Genomic DNA, 22625 nt, shown 5'->3' on the forward strand with positions numbered 1-22625 from the left:
ATAGCAAAGGAACATAAACATCCATCCGATCTCTGCTTTCCTCTAACACATTAGTTGGGACTTGGACTTTCTATTGTGGAGATCCGCTGTCGGCTTCTGCTCCTCCGTTTTAGCAATTGGTGCAGATGTCAACACCCCGAGCCCCACACCGACAGCTCCTATAACGGTGTGCATGGCTGATCCCTGCATTCTCATAAGAGCCTCTATTTTTCCAGGTAGCATACTAAGGTTGCTGCCTTTCAGAAATAAACTTTTTTTTTTTTTTACAGAATTTCTTTTATTGACTATTGTTTTTTTTTTTTTTTTAAATTACACACGTTCCAAAATATACTCAAGTTAAATATACAAATTCAGATGTATTTGAAATGTTTCTTAAGAAGCATAACCAATAAAGTGCAGTAGATTTCCAGAGTCTTGATAATTGTATATCCGGCAACATCTGCTTTTCACAGACTAGCTTGAAGTGTGATTGTCCTTAAGAACGTATACAGGACAGACCAAAAGTTTGGACACACCTTCTCGTTTAAAGATTTTCTGTATTTTCATGACACTGAAAATTGTACATTCACACTGAAGGCATCAAAACTATGAATTAACACATGTGGATTTATATACTTAACAAAAAAAGTGTGAAACAACTGAAAATATGTCTTATATTCTAGGTTCTTCAAAGTAGCCACCTTTTGCTTTGATGACGGCTTTGCACACTCTTGGCATTCTCTTGATGAGCTTCAAGAGGTAGAATATAAGACATAATTTCAGTTGTTTCACACTTTTTTGTTGAGTATATAATTCCACATGTGTTAATTCATAGTTTTGATGCCTTCACTGTGAATGTACAATTTCCATAGTCATGAAAATACAGAAAAATCTTTAAATGAGAAGGTGTGTCCATTTTGGTCTGTACTGTATAACAGTGGTATAAATCTATAAATCTTGAATATTAAACGGACGTCCCCAGTAACATTAAAGTGAGCACGATCACTAAATTTTTTAGCATTTAACTTGAAAGCACTAGTAAAAATATCAATAGTTTGAGAAAACAAATTATAAACGAGGTATATACCAAGTGGGAGGAAAACTCCCTTTCTTGGCACTGACAGTCGACATCGGCTGAGGTCGCCTCCAGGAGATTTCCCAGGCTCCTCCGCTCTGCTCACGTCAGTCCCTAACCCTAAGGTAAGATGTGGAGCAGCACGCTGAGCTGCCAATCCCAAGATGGTGGCTCCCATAAACTGATTTTCTCATATCTAACATAATTCACGTAATAAGTCATTATTCTTCCAAAAGTAATTTATTTCACGTTTATTTCTACAGCCTCCTTACTCAGATATACCATAGTCCGTGTAAAGGCGATAGGTCCTCCTTAGCTTGCTGAATATCTCCCATTACAAGCAATTGTCTGATCTGCGGGCAAAGCTTTTGCCAATATCTAGGGTAAGCGGCTGTGAGCAATGCAGTATTGTAGAGTTTCATCGCTGCCTACATGGCTGGAAATATAGTTTGTTCTGTCCTAAGCATTTCAATTAGGTCTTTGTGCTCGTCGCCGGGGATTTCATCAAGGACGCACTCACGGTTTATTGTATCTGTCACAGCCTGGCCACTTTCCATCGTCTGCGTGTGTGCCCTCTATCTAGTGTCTGTGCAAGGGAAGCGCGGTCTTCAGCAGTGTCACCTTTACAATTATACATTACATTGTGGCTACATCATCCATGGCCACAATTAAAGGCATATTCCAGGAACAACAAAAACAAAAATCGTTCTAAATAGTTCTCTTCTAACGAGCCATAGGCCACCGATCCTCCATGATTAGTATGCTGGAAGCTGAATCTTTGACTGGTGCTGCTTCATAAGTATATTATCAGGAGACGCCTTAAGAAAAGGTTGATCTTTTAGAATGCTTAAAATAGAACAAGAAGAAAACCGTACCAAGATCTGTGGACGAAAGTAGAATAGATGGGATATGCCACTAGTGTTAGTGGTCTGTAGATGTGTGTGTCATGGCTGACACGTGATAGTCCACAACTCTTCTCTTGGTATGCTGCATGCTCCATAATGTCCTAAGCACTGGCGTACACTTTCTTTGTTGGCCCCTTATGCACAGACCGCGACCTGATAGCTGAATGTGTTACAGCAGAACTTGTGCTGAGCTTTATAGTTTTACTAATGCCGCAGCTCTGCTAATCACCAGAACTGTCACTCAAGGAGGAGATTGAGCGCGGGAAGAAAGGAGACTGCATAGCTCTGAGCTCCTCAAGAGACACCTTAAGAATAAAGGGGCAAGGTGGAGTAAGATGCGTCTAATTCAGTAAGTGGTGCATGACGCTTAATGAATTGGCACATCTTATCACTCCAGAAATATTATTACAGTCAGGTACTGGAGTACATATTTGGTGCAAGTTTTGGAATGATAACTTTTGGAAATTTTCTGAATTGCTTTTCACCCTGCTCCACCCATACTTCGCCCACTATGGTGTTTCTGACCTGGAAAAAAAAAAAACCCCAACATTTGTGCTCAATTTCAGATTGCGCAACAATTTTAGCGACTTTTCCAAGTATTTTGCGCCTGGGCAAAATGCTTTGTCAGGGCCATAGTGATTTGTACTCAAATGTGTGATCCCACAATAAGGATTTTGGCTTATTGATTAGTTAGTCCATCAATGTCTGATCGGGGCTGCACACTCACCAGACCGCCACTATTGTGCTGAACGAAGGCAGTCGGCACCCTGTCACCGCAAATACTTAGTCAAGATGCCGTTATTGTACTTTACCTGTGGGTGCAGCACCTGATTGCCTAATCCCCCTCATCCCTTTAAAAAAAAAAAAAAAATTAAAAGTAAATAATAAATATAAAAAGTGAATAATGTCATGTAATGCAGATATTGGTTTGTAGCATTTAGGGCACAGTTTATTATAAAAAACAATATATATTCATGAATTGGTCTAATTGCCTATCTGCTTACGTCTGCAGTCCATGTTAGAGTAATTGGTCCCTGACCAGAGCCAGGTTCACATGATGACTGTTAGTAATTGGGAAGGGATATTGAATAATATTGCCTTTGCATCTATTTTCTTCTGTCATTTAATTCCCTGTGGGCTGAATATATATATATATATATATATATATATATATATATATATATATATATATACTAGATTGTGGCCCGATTCTAACGCATCGGGTATTCTAGAATATGCATGTCCCCGTAGTATATGGACAATGATGATTCCAGAATTCGCAGCAGACTGTGCCCGTCGCTGATTGGTCGAGGCAACCTTTATGACATCTACGTCGATACTGTGCCCGTCGCTGATTGGTCGAGGCAACTTTTATGACATCATCGTCGCCATGGCAACCATTATGACATCTACGTCGATACTGTGCCCGTCGCTGAATCAGAAACGTGAGATGTCTACGTCCTTTATGACATCGTCGCTGTGCCCGTTGCTGATTGGTCGAGGCCTGGTGGCCTCGACCAATCAGAGACGCGGGATTTCCAGGACAGACAGAAAGACAGATGGAAAAATCCTTAGACAAATATATATATATATATATATATATATATATATATATATATATATATATATATATATATATATATATAATATATAATTTTTTTTCTTTTTTCTGTGAATGCATTAAACTTTTAACCTTTTTCTCCTATTTGAATGGAGGTCTGTTTCCTTTGTGGCCTCCACTCGTTGTGATATTGGGTCATACTGATAAAGCATTGATGAACATGATGAACAGCAGTTAATAACCGTATCAATCTTTTTCCTGCTGTCTTGTAAGATTCTGTTTAATTCCCATTTACTTGTAAAATTAGAGTGGAGTTTAACAAAAAAAAAAAATAAAAATAAAAAATGAGCAGGTCACTGGTTCAGCAGCTCTTTTGGGAGTCTGTGGCCACCAGCCCAGAGCCCTGGAAACGTCGTCCTACTTACCTGCTTCTCCAGTGTAGCTGCAGCACCATGTTATGCCACATGCATGGGCCAGACACCCAGAAGAGGCAGCGGACATGCCTGCAGGTCGGAGGAGGTTCACATGGTCCTGGTTCGGAGTTTATGGACTGCAGTGGGAGCTGCTGGATCTCCGTCCTAGTTTTTTTTCAGCTCTAGGTAAAAGGTTTCTCATTTCAGAAAATTTGGCCAAATGTAGAGATTGTCATAAAAGCAAGAAATAACCATTACTTACCTGACAAGTCCCCCAGAGAGCTGGAAATGATAGGCGATCATGGGACTGCTGAGACTGACTGGCTGCAGTGGTCACATAAATGATGTACGGCACGTGATCGCTGCAAGTTCGATGAGAATCAGCAAGTAAGTAATGGTTATTTTTCTATTTTTGGCTCAGTTTTGGTAAATTTTGAAATCCTTTTTGAAGCCGCATTAAGGTATTTTGAAGGGCATCATACCTGCCTTTGGGGCCGACCATTTGCAGATTACAGGCTGCTGTGTACTGCTGCCTAGAGGAGATCAGCAGAGAGGTTGTATTGCTTTTATATTCGATTTAGTCCTACTATTTATCATTCTCCCTCACTTCCTATAGACCATTATCTGTATAATTGGATCTTTCCCAGTACTGCAGGTAATGACTGGGATGTTCTCCACCAGCTTTATTTAACAAGCGGCTCTTTAAAGAGCGAGTGATTGTTCACTGATCCGGAGGATGGATGTTCATGTATTTTTATTTTGTCATTTAGAAATGGAAAAAATGCAAAGAAAAATACTTGTCCTGGAACCTTAGGCTTATTCTTGTGCATGTTCACATATCATATCCAGCAAAGCACCTCTTGTTTTCATGAGATTTTTATTTTTTCTCTCTCGTGCACTGAGCTTTCCAGATTGGTCGTTTTATACATCATTTGGCAGATACAGTTTCAGAGTTTGGCTAACTTAGGCTGGCTTCACACTTGCGTTTCAAAACGCATGCGTTTAAAAAAAAAACGCATGGTGAAAAAAGGCATGTAAACGCGTGCAAGCGCTGCATTTTTTTGACGCATGCGTTTTTGCATGTGGTGATAAAAAATGCGGCGTTTTGACGCATTTACATGCGTTTTTCATGCGTTTGCGTTTTTTAAACGCATGCTGAGAAATGTGTGACAGCTGCCAATCATCAAAATAAAGTAAAAAACCCACTATAAACAGAAATAGTTAGGGGTAAGGATCATAACCCTAACCCTAAAGGGATCCTAACCCTACCCGTAAGCCTAAAGGGATCCTAACCCTAAAGGGATTAGGGGTAGGGTTAGGGTTAGGGATAGGATCCCTTTATCACCTTTATGGTGGGGGGTGGCATATCAGTGTGTTTTCAGTTTTTTTTTAAAAATAAAAACGCATGCGTTTTTAACGCAAACAAACGCATGTGCTTAAAAACGCATGCATTTACATAGACATGAATAGGTTTTTTTGCGGCCAAAAAAACGCCGCAAAAATTACTACATGTTGCATTTCTGCAACACAACGCATGCAGAGAAAAAACGCATGCGTTGCAAAAACGCGTCAAAACGCATGCATTTTTAATGTTAAATATAGGGAAAAAACGCATGGTTTTTTTGCGTTTTTTTACAGCAAAAACGCGCAAAAAAAAAAAAACAACGCAAATTGTGAAACCAGCCTTAGACTTCCTTTTGTGCACACTTTTTTTCTTTTTTCTCTCCCTTGAATGTGTTTTCAGAGACTTCTTGAGGTCATTTTTCATGGACCGACCTGCAGCACATACGATCGCCAATCGGTAAACTTTTACCCATCGTCGGTCGTTTGAAAGCCTGTTTACACACAGACCAAAATAAACGGTGCACACTATACTACTAGATGGCGTAATGCGCATAAGCTGCCTTACACAGGACGATGTGCTTATTTGTGCATTGTGTGGATTGTCCATGAGGATGTGGGTGCAGAAAATCTGCAGTGTAGTACAGTTCAAGCTAAATTAATCGGAATTTAAAAAAAAAAAAAATTTTTTGATCAACGAATTCTGTAACTTTTCTGCTTGTAAATTGTAAGATCCACATCATGTCAGTTTTTTGTGCAGAAGTCAATTCGATCGTCACTTTTTTTCAATGCAGAGGCTAAAAATTCTCAACATAACGCCCATGAAAATCCACGTGTACAAGTGCAGATATTCAGGCAGAAAATCTATATCAAATCTACAATTTACTCTTGGAGAAAATCGAGAGTAAAAACAAAACACACAGTTCATTAATATTAGGTCAGTGGGTACCCAGGACGCCCACGATTAGCGGCTGTTGCTTTTTATGTGCTTTACATAAGGCAGCTTCCAGTGCGGAGCAGCTGATCGGTCAGGGTACTGGGTATAGGACCCAAACTGGTTTTGATATTTATGACTTATACCACCAATTAATATTAACATAGTGGGAAACTTTTCACTTGTGACAGAAGATTTTATGTGATGTAACGCAATTCAAGGGTATGGCACTTGGACCAGCACATTGGCTAGTGTAGATATGTGTGTGTGTGTATGTATGTATATATATTGGAGCAGCATCAAAGCTCTCCCAACCAGCAATCCAATGGTCACCAATGGTAGATTCAAAAAAAGGAAAGCCGCACAAAAGGGTTGAAAAAAATAGGTGGCCTTTAATGCCTGAACGGCGTGGCAACGTTTCGGATGTAGTATCCCTTCTCAAACCGTATATACTCGAGTATAAGCCGAGATTTTCAGCCCATTTTTTTTAGGCTGAAAATGCCCCACTCAGCTCATACTCGAGTCATTGTCCCAGGGGGTTGGCGGGGGAGGATGAGCTGCAGCTGTCCATCATACTCACCTGCTCCCGGCGCGTCTCTGCATGTCCCTGCTTCTCCGGCGCCCGCAGTTCTTTCTGTGTTCAGCGGTCACGTGGCACCGCTCATTAAAGTTATGAATATGGACGCGACTCCACTCCCATAGGGGTGGAGCGCATATTCATTACTTTAATGAGCGGTACCAGTGACCACTGATTACAGGAACAAGCTGCTGGCATCAGAGACTATCGCAGAGAGCAGGGACCGCGCCGGGAGGGTGAGTATAATGGGGGAGGTGAGCCATGCAATATTCACCTGTCCCTGTTCCACCGCCGCGCGCCGCTCCGTCTTACGCAGCCTCTGGCTGTGATGTTCAGGTCAGAGGGCTCCTCCCTCTGCCTGAGCTGTCACTGCAAGAGGACCCGGAAGATAGAGCGGCGGAGGAACGGGGACTGGTGAATATCGCAAGTGCCGGGTGAGTGTCGTTTTTTTTTTTTTTTTTTTAAATCTCAGCAGCATATAGGGCAAATGTTTCTATGGAGCATCTTATGGTTCCATAATCAACCGTTGTGCAGCATTATATGGGGCAAATGTTAATATGGAGCATCTTATGGGGACATAGTCAACCTTTGTGCAGCATTTTATGGGGCAAATGTTTCTATGAAGCATCTTATGGGGTCATAATCAACCTTAATGCAGCATTATATGGGGCAAATGTTTCTATGGAGCATCGAATAATAATAATAATTTTATTTATATAGCGCCAATATATTCCGCAGCGCTTCACAAATTATAAGGCCTCTTTCACACTTCCATTGTTCGGGGTACTTCCTAATGCTGTGAAGTGGCGTATCGACGGATGTTGTGAAAATAGAGAAAGATGTGTGTAACGCACCCAGTGTTACGACGGATGCGTCGAACGAGTTTCAGCTGAATTTTAAGGTATAAAATTCCAGAGACACAGATATTTTTTTTCTTTTCCGGACTTGAAAAATGGTTCCAGGCATGCTCAGAATGAAAAAACGTGATTAGTCGCTGGTTTCCTGTGTTTTACGGTCAACGACTGACAGCGCAGGACCCGTCGCTGAGTGATTTTCCGACGTGCAAAAAAGGTTCCTCAACGTTTTCTCCACACGACGGACCGCTATTTTCCGACAGATCCAGTGCACGACGGATGAAACGGAGGGCCATCCATCACAATCCGTCGCTAATACAAGTCTATGGGAAAAACCAGGATCCTGCAGAAAAATTTGCAGGATGCTGTTTTTTCAAAACTCGACCTATTTCGACGGGAGGAAAAAGACGGAAGTGTTAGAGGCCTTATGGGGCCATAACCAACCTTTGTGCAGCATTATAAGGGGCACATTTTCTATGGAGCATCTTATGGGACCATAATCAACCTTTATGCAGCATTGTATGGGGCACATTTTTGTATGAAGCATCTTATGGGGCCATCATAAACTTTATGGAGCATTATATGGGGCATATTTTGTATGGCACATCTTATGGGACCCGTCATGAACTGTATGGAGCATTATATGGGGCTCCTGATTCAATATGGATATTCAAAAACACTTAACCTACTGATGTCTCAATTAATTTTACTTTTATTGGTATCTATTTTATTTTTGGGATTTACTAGTAGCTGCTGCATTTCCCACCCTAGGCTTATACTCAAGTCATTAATAAGTTTTCCAAGTTTTTTGTGGCAAAATTAGGGGGGTCGGCTTATACTCGGGTCGGCTCATACCCAAGTATATTCGGTAAATAAACCTCCATGTTTTACAATAACAAACAACAAACCTAGAAAAACATAGAACTGTTTGTGAGATAAAAACTTTTCAGACAATAAGTAAACAGTTCTCTAGATTGTCACTATGAGCATTGTCTGTCTGTAAATGTATGACCAGCAATGCTGCTCTGTCATGGTCTGAATGCTTTCTGTATATTTCAATATGGACTCAAAATATCCTAAGATTTCACATGCGTTGTTGTAGTACATTTTTTTTTCTTATTAACAATTATAAGAAGGGATTAAAAGGAAATAAAATCAAAGAAAAAAAAGATTTTAGTTGCTCCTTACTAGTGATCAGAGTTGAGCACATTTTTAAAAATTTGGTTCCAATTACGATCGGCAGCGAATATTGTTTTGATTGCCTAATAATCAGGTAATCCATGCATTTGTTGCAGCTGTTGAAAATCCATGCGACATGCAGCCGTGGTGACTGGACCAAAAGGTTTAATGTGCCCATCTAAGCGCCATAGTGACCCGACGGAAGCCAATGTAGCCTTATTCTGTAATATTTTAATATATGGAGTGGATTGATGTGGAATATATCGGAGGTATAATAGGAGTCTCCAGATGAGCCCGTCGGTCATGACAGATGCAGAATCCCTGTGTGTTTATCTGTTTGCAATCTTTTAGGTCAGTGAAGCATTGGATATCTAATAAAAAAAATAATAACTCTGCGAAATACAGCATCTTTTTAATACAAAGTTTAACTTTTATGATTGCTTATAAATAATGTTTTCGAAAATAAGTTTCAGGGTTTTTTTTTTTTTTTTGGGCCATATTCAGAATTCACTGTAGATTTAAAATAAATAATAAATAAAATAAATCCGCCTCTACATTAAGTGACAATGACATCTTTCTTCTCCTCTTCGCAATATTTGAATATTCCTTTTTATTAAGTCGTTGTTAGGTTAGATTCATTGTTGTGGGGAATGGGGAAGAGATAAGAGATTTCCTATTGCCGGGCTATTTTTATTCTTTGGAAGTAGAGATGTAATTCCTTATTCAATGTGTTAATCATGAATGTGCAGCATATGTATGTAAGCTCTCTGTCCGGGAAGACGTGCACATGTTCACCAGTCATAGAAATCGGATCCATGCTTTGTATTTGCGTTCCGGGATTGGGACATCTTCTATATGTTCCCATACAGTCCGGAAAGGAAAAAGCTGAGCTGTGCTTTTATTATGTGGAAATTTATTCATAGATTATGCAGCTGAGAGAGGGGTAGTTGTATGTAACAAAGCAGAGATCCAACCATTCAAGGCTCTGTTTTTTTCCTTTTTAGACTGTGGTGAAGGCTCAGGATACGTGCCCACGATCAGGAATTACTGCAGGTTTGACACTGCATTTATGCAGCAGCGGTCAGCTGTGACAGCATAGTGGATGGGATTTCAAGTAAACCCATGTCCACTATGCGTTCAGACGCCTGCGGACACTGACATGCGTCACGTCTTTCCAGACCGCAGCATGTCAATTTCTCATATCCGCAAGAGAAATTACATCAATAGAATATTGGATGTGGTAAATCTGCAAAGTTCAGTGAACACATGTGGATTTACCTGCATTCTGTAGAAGGCAGCGCTTTGGACACAGCAAAAATACATTGTGTCCAAAGCACTGCTAGTTCCAGATTTTGGCAGCCGGCCTCAATCTTCAGGGCACCTCCAGTAGCTACAGGATTATTGCGGATTCACCATACACCAACCTAGGCTAAGTGCACATATTGAGTATTTGCAGCAGATTTTTATTCTGCAAAACCCAGAGTCAGGGCCGGCTCCAAGTTTTCATGGGCCCTGGGTGAAAGAGTCACAGTGGGCCCCTTTAACACATACCACAATTCATAATGCACCGATACAGCAGAGAAATATAGGTATAGTACAATGCCAAAGATTTCACTTACTACTTGCATTACATGAGTGATATCTATTGTACATTCTACATTAGCTCTGAAACCGGACAGTATAGTCCTCTATACAGAATGAGCCTCATATATTGCCCCATACAGTATAATGGCCCCACATAGTGCTCCATACAGTATAATTGGCACCACATAGTCCTCTATACAGAATAAAGAACCCAATATATATTTCTCCAAACAGAATGAGCCCCATATTATGCTTCAAACAGAATAATGAGCTCCATATAATATATTGCTCCATGCGGTATGATGGGCTGTACGTAGTACTCCATACAGAATTATGAGCCCCATATATTGCTCCATACAGTATTATGGGCACCACATAGTGCTCCATACTGAATAATGATCCCCATATAATGCTCCATACAGTATAATGGGCACCACAGAGTGCTCCATACAGAATGAGCAGCATATATTGCTCCATACAGAATTGACCCCATATAATGCTCCATACAGTATAGTGAGCCACATATAATTCTCCATACAGTATATGATGGACCCCATCTAATGCTCCATATATAATGGGCCTCCTAATGCCCCATACAGTATATGATCGGCCCCATACAGTATACTGAGTCCCATGTATTGCTCCATACAGAATGGGCCCCATATGATGCTCCATATATGCCTCTTCTGATGGTCCCCATATATTGCTCCAAATATTTAACCCCTTTCTGACATTAGACGTACTATCCCATTGAGGTGGTATGGGCCCGTATGACCACCGACGGGATAGTACGTCTAACACGATCAGCCGTGCTCGTGGGGGGAGCGCGGCCGGGTGTCAGCTGACTATCGCAGCTGACATCCGGCACTATGTGCCAGGAGCGGTCAGTACAGACTCATCACAGCACAGACTTTTGGTCTGTACTGTAAATAACCATGGTACCGCTGAAAACGTCATCTTGTCCTGCAAAAAACGAGCCACGATACAGCATCATCAGCGAAAAAATAAGTTATAGTCCTCAGACTAAAGCGATGCAAATATAATTATTTTTTTTATATAAAATAGTTTTTATCGTATAAAAGCGCCAAAACCTAAAAAAAGATAAATGAGGTATCGCTGTAAACATTCTGACCCGAAGAATAAAACTGCTTTATCAATTTTACCAAACGTGGAATGGTATAAACGCCTCCCATCTCAATTCCTGTCAATTTTGCATTGAAAAGTCAAACGGCGCTCCTTCCCTTCCGAGCTCTCCCATGCACCCAAACAGTGGTTTACCGCCACATATCGGGTATCAGCGTACGTGGGACAAATTTTACAACAACTTTTGGGGTCCAATTTTTCTTGTTACCCTTGGTAAAATAAAACAAATTGGAGCTGAAGTAAATTTTTTTGTGAAAAAAAGTTAAATTTTTCATTTTTTTTTTTAAACATTCCAAAAATTCCTGTGAAACACCTGAAGGGTTAATAAGCTTCTTGGATGTGGTTGTGAGCACCTTGAGGGTGTATCATATAGACCCCTCAAAGTGACTTCAAATGTGGTGTCCCTAAAAAAAAAAAAAAAAAAAAAAAAAAAATGGTGTTGTAAAAATGAGAAATTGCTGGTCATCTTTTAACCCTTATAACTCCCTAACAAAAAAAAAACCACATGTAGACATGTGTGAAATGTTACTTACCGTATATACTCGAGTATAAGCCGACCCCCCTAATTTTGCCACAAAAAACTGGGAAAACTTATTGACTCGAGTATAAGCCTAGGGTAGAAAATGCAGCATTTACCGGTGAATTTCAAAAATAAAAACAGATGCTCCATACCGTTCATTATTGCCCCATAGATGCTCCATATACAACTGTGCTATATAGAATGCTCTGCACCTTTGATTATGGCCCCATAGATGCTCCTTATAATGCTGTGCCCCATATATGCTCTGCACCTTTATGGCCCCATAGGTGCTCCTTAGAATGCTGTGCCCCATATATGCTCTGCACCTTTATGGCCCCATAGGTGCTCCTTATAATGCTGTGCCCCTTATATGCTCTGCACCTTTATGGCCCCATAGGTGCTCCTTATAATGCTGTGCCCCTTATATGCTCTGCACCTTTATGGCCCCATAGGTGCTCCTTAGAATGCTGTGCCCCATATATGCTCTGCACCTTTATGGCCCCATAGGTGCTCCTTAGAATGCTGTGCCCCATATATGCTCTGCACCTTTATGGCCCCATAGGTGCTCCTTATAATGCTGTGCCCCATATATGCTCTGCACCTTTATGGCCCCATAGGTGCTCCTTATAATGCTGTGCCCCTTATATGCTCTGCACCTTTATGGCCCCATAGGTGCTCCTTAGAATGCTGTGCCCCATATATGCTCTGCACCTTTATGGCCCCATAGGTGCTCCTTATAATGCTGTGCCCCATATATGCTCTGCACCTTTATGGCCCCATAGGTGCTCCTTATAATGCTGTGCCCCTTATATGCTCTGCACCTTTATGGCCCCATAGGTGCTCCTTATAATGCTGTGCCCCTTATATGCTCTGCACCTTTATGGCCCCATAGGTGCTCCTTATAATGCTGTGCCCCTTATATGCTCTGCACCTTTATGGCCCCATAGGTGCTCCTTATAATGCTGTGCCCCTTATATGCTCTGCACCTTTATGGCCCCATAGGTGCTCCTTAGAATGCTGTGCCCCATATATGCTCTGCACCTTTATGGCCCCATAGGTGCTCCTTATAATGCTGTGCCCCATATATGCTCTGCACCTTTATGGCCCCATAGGTGCTCCTTATAATGCTGTGCCCCTTATATGCTCTGCACCTTTATGGCCCCATAGGTGCTCCTTAGAATGCTGTGCCCCATATATGCTCTGCACCTTTATGGCCCCATAGGTGCTCCTTATAATGCTGTGCCCCATATATGCTCTGCACCTTTATGGCCCCATAGGTGCTCCTTATAATGCTGTGCCCCTTATATGCTCTGCACCTTTATGGCCCCATAGGTGCTCCTTATAATGCTGTGCCCCTTATATGCTCTGCACCTTTATGGCCCCATAGGTGCTCCTTATAATGCTGTGCCCCTTATATGCTCTGCACCTTTATGGCCCCATAGGTGCTCCTTATAATGCTGTGCCCCATATATGCTCTGCACCTTTATGGCCCCATAGGTGCTCCTTATAATGCTGTGCCCCATATATGCTCTGCACCTTTATGGCCCCATAGATGCTCCTTATAATGCTGTGCCCCATATATGCTCTGCACCTTTATGGCCCCATAGGTGCTCCTTAGAATGCTGTGCCCCATATATGCTCTGCACCTTTATGGCCCCATAGGTGCTCCTTATAATGCTGTGCCCCTTATATGCTCTGCACCTTTATGGCCCCATAGGTGCTCCTTAGAATGCTGCTGGTGCTGCCATAAAAAAAAAAAAAAAAATCACATACTCACCTCTCTTCTCAGGACGCCGGCGCTTTCAATAATTACCTGCTCCTCTGCGGCTCCGTCTCCAGCACTGACGCTCAGCAGAGGGCGCGCACTGACTACGTCACAGCGCCCTCTAACCTGAGCGTCATTGCTAGAGGACGCTGCAGACGGAGCCGGAGCGAGGAGCAGGTAATTATAGCGCTGCGCTCCCATTACCTGCTGCGGCGCGGTCCCTGCAGTCCCTGGCTTCTCCGGCGCTGCAGCTTCTTCCTGTAATTGAGCGGTCACATGGCACCGATCATTTACAGCAATGAATATGCGGCTCCTCCCCTATGGAGGTGGAGCTGCCTATTCATTTCTGTAATGAGCGGTGCCATGTGACCGCTCAGTGCAGGAAGAATCTGCAGCGCCGGAGAAGCCAGGGACTGCAGGGACCGCGCTGGGAGCAGGTAAGTATAACTAGACAGCCCCCGCTCCCCCTCCCGTGCTGACACCCGGGTATATGACTCGAGTATAAGCCGAGAGGGGGACTTTCAGCCCAAAAAAATGGGCTGAAAATCTCGGCTTATACTCGAGTATATACGGTAAGTATTTTGTGTGACATATCTCTGTGATTTAAGGGCATAAAAATTCAAAGTTGGAAAATTGCAAAATTTTCGACAAATTTCCGTTTTTTTCACAAATAAACGCAGGTAATATCAAAGAATTTTACCATTGTCATGAAGTACAATATGTCACAAGAAAACAATGTCAGAAGCATCTGGATCCGTTGAAGCGTTCCAGAGTTATAACCTCATAAAGGGACAGTGGTCAGAATTGTAAAAATTGGCCCGGTCATTAACGTGCAAACCACCCTTGGGGGTAAAGGGGTTAAGAAGAAAAAAATGAAATACTCACCTCTGCTCGCTGGCCTCTGCTCTGGATTCTTCAGTATTGCGTCTTCCCGCTCTCTGCGCTGTGACTGCTCAGGTAGAGGGCGCACACTAGTGACCTGAACGTCACAGTCAGAGGATGGAAGACGCTGCAGTGCTGGAACAAGGAGAGGTGACGAGTATCGCAATTGCCGGGCCTGGAGCAAGCGGGGTGGGGTGGCACCAAGCTCCCATAGCACGCCAGTGTCCCTGCCTGCTCAGGGCCCCCCGACACTTGCCCGGGTGCTGACGCCGGCCCTGCCCAGAGTCACAGAAAAACACTGTGTAATATACGCTTTTTTTATGCAAGCTTCCCCCCCCCCCCCCCCCCCCCCCCGTTCATTTAACACGGTGCAAATTAAAAATAGTCCTAGTTGTAGATTTGAAAAATCACTTTGGTTCAAATTTGTAAGGAAGAAATAAGCAGCATGTGCATGAGACTCAAGAAATCTTATTCCATTTGTTGGCACAGTAAAACTCTGCAGGGTTTTATCCACAGCAAAAGCGCAACATGTAAAAAGGCCCTCACTATATAGGCTTGCTTCCCTTTTAGTAGAGGAACTGGTTTAAGCTTCTCTTAAAGGGCCAATGTCACCCCCTCCAGCCGTTATAAACTAAAAGAGCCACCTTGTGCAGCAGTAATGCTGCATTCTGACAAGGTGGCTCTTTTAGTTTTTGGTGCATTTATTCCCAAAATAAAGTGTTTTATAACTTCTCCAAAATACCTGTCTTTAGACAGGGAGGCAGGTCCTCACCCCCTTGCTTGAAACTCCACACTGCCGTTACTCAAATCTCCAGGGGCGCCGGGCGCCGCCCCCTCTGCGCTGTTTTCCCATGAAATCCGGCGCCTGCGCTGTGTAGTCCTGGCTGGGGCAGGCGCAGTCTGCAAGACTGGATGTGACGTCAGACGGCCAGAGCTCACTGCGCCTGCCCCAGCCAGTACTAAACAGCGCAGGCGCCAGATTTCATGGGAAAACAGCGCGGAGGGGGCGGCGCCCCAGAGGATTTGAGTGACGGCAGTGTGGCGGTTCAAGCAGGGGGGTGAGGACCTGCCTCCGTGTCTAAAGACAGGTATTTTGGAGAAGTTATAAAACGCTTTATTGTGGGAATATCAGCACCAAAAACTAAAAGAGCCACCTTGTTAGAATGCAGCATTACTGCTGCACAAGGTGGCTCTTTAAGTTTATAACGGCTGGAGGGGGTGACAGTGGCCCCCTTTAAATGCATAAATATGTAGGTGTGTGCAAGTGACATTGCTGTGCAAATGATCAGTATTTTGTTACTACTTTTTAACTGCTTCAGTGTTCAAAAACCCTAAAGTGTTTACAAGAAGTAACATGTTCAGTTTTTGGACAGCTTTGTTTAGCAGCTGCCTGCTTTTAATAGAAGCTATTGGGAAAAGATGCCGACAAGCGGCGCAAAAAAAAAAAAAAAAAACACTGGTCCAGCCGCTTCAGGAAAAAAAGGTGTAATTTTTCCTGAAGCTGCTTTATGAAAGAAAAGTCTGGCAAGCGGCTCCGCCACTGGATATGGAATCTGTGTGCATATAGCGTGGGTGGGGAGGGACATCTTTAGCAGCGCTTTCGCTGTTACTATGCGTTCTACTGCTGCAGGTATATCTCTATCTATATATATATATATATATATATATATATATATATATATATATATATATATATATATATATATATATATATATATATATATATATATGTGTATACTGTGTACTGTTATATGAATACCTTCACAGCTTGTGAAGCCATCCTATCTCGCTGTCAGTGAGGGGGTAGCAGGGGATAATCTTTGTCAAAGCTGTTGTTCTGGTGCTTTGTGTATTGCCTCTATTCCCTGTATCAGTGTCCTATACAGGATGACAGGATGCTGTGCTGATGCTTTGTGAGACCCCAGTGGTTGGTGTGGGAGGGATTTAGGCGGGATTACAAGTCTGTGCTCACTGCTGGCTTGCAGCCTAGTTTAAGTGATGATTCTGAAGAGGAAGTGCTGGCTCTCACAACAGAGCAGATGACCGCACAGGAAGTGCAGCAGAAATGCATAAACCAGACAGCATGATGCTTGGCAGGAAAGGTATATGGGGATCTTTAGGGACATTATCCTTAGGCTTTTATGGCAAAACCGGTACCGGAGTCAGGGTAGTGGACAAACTCTTTAAGTATCAAGATACCAATTAGATGTGATATGTAGTGGCTGCATACCATACTCATTATCACAGTGATCATGAACAAGGCCCTTGTCTTTCCCCATGATATTTGCTTACTCGATGGTTAATCCCTTGTTGAGCATTTTTCATTCTTAAGGTACCTTCACACAGAACAACTTAACAACGATAACGATAGCGATCCGTGACGTTGCAGCGTCCTGGATAGCGATATCGTTGTGTTTGACACGCAGCAGCGATCTGGATCCTGCTGTGACATCGTTGGTCGGAGCTAGAAGGCCAGCACTTTATTTCGTCGCTGGATCACCCGCTGACATCGCTGAATTGGCGATTCAGCGATGTCTTCACTGGTAACCAGGGTAAATATCGGGTTACTAAGCGTAGGGCCACGCTTAGTAACCCGATATTTACCCTGGTTACCATTGTAAATGTAAAAAAACCCCAAACACTACATACTTACATTCCGGTGTCTGTCGCGTCCCCCGGCGTTCTGCTTCCCTGCACTGTGTCAGCGCCGGCTTGCCGTAAAGCAGAGCACAGCTGTGACGTCACCTCTCTGCTTTACGGCCGGCGCTTACACAGTGCAGGGAAGCAGAACGCCGGGGGACGCGACAGACACCGGAATGTAAGTATGTAGTGTTTTTTTTTTACATTTACACTGGTAACCAGGGTAAACATCGGGTTACTAAGCGTGGCCCTGCACTTAGTAACCCGATGGTTACCCGGGGACTTCGGGATCGTTGGTAGCTGGAGAGCTGTCTGTGTGACAGCTCTCCAGCGACCACACAACGACGAAACAGCGACGCTGCAGCGATCGGCATCGTTGTCTATATCGCTGCAGCGTCGCTTAATGTGACGGTACCTTTAGATATCCTATACCCTCTCTCCCTTTTTGTTCCCTTTGTGTTTGATATAGTATCTTTTTGCCCAGTAAACAATTGTGTTTAACTTCCTATTCTATTCTATTAACTGCAAAGTCCCGCAATTTCTCCAAACTACAGACAATTTGAATAAATGGTATTGCCGTGTGTGTCAATTGTGTATTAATGCGTTTTACCTCGGGAGAAATGTAAATTCACAGAAACCGTGGAAGAAGGCAAAAGTCTATGCAAACTAATACAACTCTTCATGTTACGTGTTTCCAGAAGATAATTTAGGATTCAGACATACTTTTGTTTAGGAGAATAAAGGGAATATTGATGCTGCATGATTTTACATAATCTATGCCTGTAACAGTAGCACAACATTGCTTATTTTTTCTGGATCTGTTAGAAAAAGATTTTCTACTATAAAATATATATTAATAAAATCCTAGATATTCTATTCCATATTATCTCTTGGGAGCATTCTATTCAGCTATTCCTTAAAAACAAAAACAAAAAAAAAAGTCCAGAAAAAAAAATAACCCAGCAATTCCTCCTGTAAAAGGGAGTTGTTTTTTTCATTAATGAGTAAAATTATAAAATATATGCAAAAACAAGCAACTTTTGCAATTTACCTCTTACTAAAAATCCTTTTTTTTGAGGACAGAAATATTTTTAATTCTTTTAGTTTACAACTTGCCTGAGTTACCAGCCACCCTGGAGTCTGAGTGGCTGGTTGCCTAGGAAACTAGCTTGCCCAACCCGCAGGAGCTACGCTTTAGAGTCTGTAAGTGCCACTTTGAGTCTGTCTGGATCCAACTAGCTTCACTCTGCCCCCGTTGCTCTTCTCCGATTCTGCAGAGGAAAATCTACCTGTGCAAGCAGCATGGGAAAGTGCTTGACCATGCTAAGGGCCTAAACGGTAAATATTCAAAAGCGCGCCACCCCACTACAAGCATGAAGTCGGGAGGCAGAGGTTGTGGTGTGCTCTAAAAGAAAGAAATTAGGCAAACCTTTTCAATCTCCTAATTCTGTGTGCCTCAGGAGATTAGCTTTGTCCTTGTGCTCTTCACTGTAATATCTGTTGATATACACTGACGTGTAAAAGACGAAACAATGTTTTGAACTTTTGACTTTCAGGCTCCATATCTCACCATCCACTGCTGCTTCCAATGTGACACTACCATCATTTTATAGATGATCATCTTGGCTATCTCATATATAATTTTGACTTGCATTTGTATAGTATATGATGAGTTTCTGGTCTTGTCACTGCATTGTTACGGTTTTGCTCCTGGTGCTGGAACAATGTTTTCATTCCTATACACTTCAAATTACAACCTGTTCTCACATTCCCTAATAGCTCAGTGTGTTATTGGGTTCATTTCCAAGCGAAAGGTCAGTGGTTCAAATCGAGGCGCTGCCGTGAAGATTTCCCAAGAAAAGAGAAACGGCATCATCCATCTTTTCGATAGCGGTCTCTCGGCAAGGAAAATTGTCAAACTGCATCATGATATTTGGAAGAGTACGAAATGAAGTCCGTCCGTCCGTCTATTCAAAAGCCAAAGGGTGCAGTCCAAGCACAAGGTCGATCAGTTCTGGCTCGACAAACTCTGCAGTGGAGGTGGCTCATGTGATTTTGAATAGTGAGATCACAGATGTTTCAAGTACCGTGCAACGCAAATTACACAAATCTGGGATGGTGGCCTGAAAAAAAGTGAAAAGCCTTTACTTCAATATCGTTATAAGAAGCTTCAGCTCGAGTTTGCAGAAAAGTGAAAAGAAGGCTGGGAACGGGTGATTTGGAGCGATTAGATAAGTCTATACTCTGGGCTTTGATGGGTACAAAGGAAAAGGGGTTAATGGAGCGAGAAATTGAAGGAGCGGTCACATTCAGTGGAGAAATCCTGACAATATGGGGTTGAGTCAAAGCCAAAGGCGTTGGATACTTGACTAGGATCGATGTTGGTCTCGCTATATGTGAGTATCCTACAAGACGAGTTATTTCATACACTAGAGTACTATGGGTATGAAAAGGACAACATCGTTTTCCATAGGACAACGACCCGAAGCTTTTGTCGAGTGTGCTCTGATTCTCTCATCTGAGTTTGATAAGTGTCGTTTCCACGATTGGCTCAATTTTCTCAAATGAGAGAATGTACGGCCGTCTGCACGAGCCCTAAGAAACTGTATTTCATCACTTTGCACTTTAAAATGTTGAACTAGTGATGAACGACCTTTCTTGGATAAGGTGTTATCCAAGCACACTCGTGTGCTAACTTTGGCTGCGGGGACTCGAACATGTGTTTTGAGCACGCCGAACACATTCGGATAACACCTTACCCCGAGCACGTTCGCCCATCACTATTAAAAACTGAATGGGGCACAGATTTCACACTGGTGTAAAATACAGACACACAGATTTTATGTGGAGGAAAATTGTTAGGTTTCTCTATAAAACTCAAATTAATTTTTATACGCTTGTGTGCATTTAGATTGACAGGTTACTAATTTATTCGTATGTAGATTTGTTGTTTCTGTTTGCATAAAATAACATGCTGACAACTACCAGTGGCAGCCATTACAGTGTATAGAGGTTTACTTTTATTTAAAAGGGAACCTAGCACCAGGTCATAAGTGTGCAGTACTTGCTCATTAAATCCCGCTTCTCCTTTAAATCCGCCATATGGTTCCACAGATATGGGCCCTTTTGTTTTGCGCAAATTTTTAGCATCATTATTTAGGGTGTGAGGCTCACAGGATCCTCGGGGCCGTGTGTTTAGGTTGATCTGCATAATTACCCTGTGAGCCATGCCTCCATTTAAAAATACAATATAAACAACTAAGGCTACTTTCACACTAGCGTTAACTGCAATACGTTAAAATGCGTCGTTTTGCAGAAAAAACGCATCCAGCAAAATATTTTGCTGGATGCGTTTTTTCCCCATAGACTTGTATTGGCGACGCATTGCGACGGATTTGCATACGTCGGTATACATCTTTCGACGGATGCGTCGAAATTAGGCAACACGTCGTCTGGAAAAACGTAGATTGCAACGTTTTTTGGCTCCGACAAAAAAACGTGTCTCGGCGCATCCATCGGCATGCGTCTTTGGCTACAATGAAAGTCTATGAGCGACGGATGCATCGAGACACGTCGTACGACGCAATGCTGCGCTGCAATACGTTTTTTTCTACTGAGCATGCTCAGAAACAGGATTTTTTTTAGCTAATTGGCCAGACATCCCCAAATAGACGGAGCCGTCGAAATGCTGTATGCGTTGCATACATTTTGCACTTTTTTGACACATCCGTTTTTTCGGCAAAAAGACGTTTTTGTGACGGTTTGCAGTTAACGCTAGTGTGAAAGTAGCCTAATTTTCACTAAATAAAAATACCCCATCTCTAACTGTGTGGCAGTCGGCCCTATGTTCTTGTTTTGCCACTCTGGCCATGCTGTAACTTGTTGAGATCCTTTTCCTGAACAATACTAAATAATATTTAGTTTTTTTTCTTTGTTTTGTCTGATCATAAAACTTTTAATATTTTTTTTTTTCCTTTTGTTACTGTATCGTGACTTCCCTTAAGTTTTTAGTGTTTTGATGTATTTCGGTCAGTGTCGACAAGAATGCAGCTAGAACTCCTTGTCACAGCGAGCCTCTGCCGCAGGCTCAGAAACACGGGAACCAAGTCCGGCTTTTATTATCCATAATTTAGAAAGTGCCAGCAGACCTTTATGGTCTTTTCTTTTAAGTGGCACCACAGGGTTTTGTACTAGATCAGCAGACGCTCCACAGTCGCCACACCTGCCAAGGTGACTTCTCGGTAACACTAGCTGTTGTCATATACGTGGACGAGGATAAGAGTGGAAGTTAGATATGGGTGTAGGATTGCAGATTCACAATGACCTATAAGACTTCTGTTACACATACTGTTGTTTTGTGGCCCGTTTTTGCGGCCCCAATAGATTCCTATGGGGCTGCAAAAACGGGCCGCAATAATTTCACGGTGCGCCGTATGGCCGTGAGGGCTGTATTTAAGGCCGTGCAGAAAGACCGAGCCTGCTCGATCTTTTTCACGGCTTACGGACATGGCCCCCATTGAAAATCAATGGAAGTTTGTGGTGCACCATGACGCCGTTTTTTGTCACAATACTATTTCCATAGTATTGTGAACCTGAAAAAATGCCGATCCGCAAGTTTTTTTGCGATCCGTTATTGCGGCAGACCGTGAAAATTACAGCGATACGGCTCGCAATAACGGACCGCAAAAAAAGATGGGATGTGTAAGGCTATGTGCACACGTTCAGGATTTCTCGCAGAAAATTCCAGAGTAAAAACGGACATTTTCTGCAAGAAATCCGCAAGAAAACCGCATGCGTTTTTGCCGCGTTTTTTTTTTCAGGACACTTCCCAATGCATTTTGTAGTGGGAAATCCGCAAAAAACCCTCAAAATTAATGAACATGCTGCGGTTTTTACTGCGATGCGTTTTTTTTTTTCGCGGAAAAAAGCGCATCATGTGCACAAAACATGCGGAATTCATTCTAAATGATGGGGTGCTTATTGTATGCGTTTTTTTTTTTGCGGTTTTATAGTGTTTTTATCGGGAAAAAATGCGGGGAAAAAAGGTGAAAAGACCACAACGTGTGCACACAGCCTAAAAGAAGCCTTGTACTGTACATTAAAATGATGGCAAAGCAATATTTCTAGATGTATGTGTCGATGTACTGTATATGTGTGTATGTTCTTGATCATTCTGGGAAAAAACCACCAATGACCCCATAAAACACCAAACATGACAAACAAAAACACTGCATATTTAAAACTTTTAAAAATGTCATACAGGTGTCAAGTAA

At 42.4% G+C, this 22625-nt stretch overlaps 1 protein-coding gene across 1 annotated transcript in view; it reads left to right on the forward strand.

Moving 5' to 3' along the window:
• The window catches only part of MSH2 (mutS homolog 2), a 160614-nt gene that overhangs the window by 68348 nt on the left and 69641 nt on the right, over positions 1 to 22625 (forward strand). The gene's annotated exons all lie outside the window — the stretch shown is intronic.

Source organism: Ranitomeya imitator, chromosome 5 (genome assembly GCF_032444005.1).
Source record: "Ranitomeya imitator isolate aRanImi1 chromosome 5, aRanImi1.pri, whole genome shotgun sequence".
NCBI lineage: Eukaryota > Metazoa > Chordata > Amphibia > Anura > Dendrobatidae > Ranitomeya > Ranitomeya imitator.